Raw genomic sequence first — 834 nt, forward strand, 5'->3', positions numbered from 1 at the left:
TTTTTTTTTTTTTTTTTTTTTTTTTTTTTTTTTTTTTTTTTTTTTTTTTTTTTTTTTTTGTAGCTTGTATGTTTTCCTTCTTTGGGTTTTGCTGGTGAGAGGTTATCTATTGCCTGTGTTTGTGGGTCCAGCTAGCTTCCTTGGGTTGAGGTTTACTTCCTAGTACTTTCTGTAGGGCTGGGTGTGTGGATCTGTATTTTTTAAATCTGGTTTTGTAATGGAATATATTGTTTTCTCCATCCATGGTGATTGAAAGCTTTGTTGGGTATAGTAATCTGGGCTTGTATCCATCATCTCTTAGTCTCTAAGTATATCTACCCAGGATCTTCTGGCTTTCATGGTTTCCATTGAGAAGTTGGGTGTAATTCTGATAATTCTACCTTTATATGTTACTTGACCATTTTCCTTTGCAGCTTTTAATATTCTTTCTTTATTCTGTATGTTTTGTATTTTTTATTATTATATGGCAAGGGGACTTTTTTTTTATCTAGTCTATTTGGTATTCTGTAAGCTTCTTGTACCTTCATAGGGATATTCTTCTTTAAGTTGGGAAAGTTTTTTTTCTATGATTTTGTTGAATATATTTTCTATGCCTTTGAGCTGGAGTTCTTCTCCTTCTATTCATATTATTCTTAGGCTTGATCTTTTTGTGACATCCCAGATTTCATGGATGATTTGTGTCAAGAATTTGTTGGATTTAATGTTTTCTTTAACTAGTGAGTCTATACTCTCTATAGTATCTTCAACACCTGAGATTATTTCTTCTATCTCTTTTTTTTAATATAATTTTTTATTGAAAAAAAAATTTTTCCGCCTCCTCCGCGCCCCCCATGT

This window comes from Alexandromys fortis, unplaced genomic scaffold (assembly GCF_014885135.2).
Source record: "Alexandromys fortis isolate MF-2015 unplaced genomic scaffold, M_Fortis_MF-2015_v1.1 scaffold_353, whole genome shotgun sequence".
Lineage (NCBI taxonomy): Eukaryota > Metazoa > Chordata > Mammalia > Rodentia > Cricetidae > Alexandromys > Alexandromys fortis.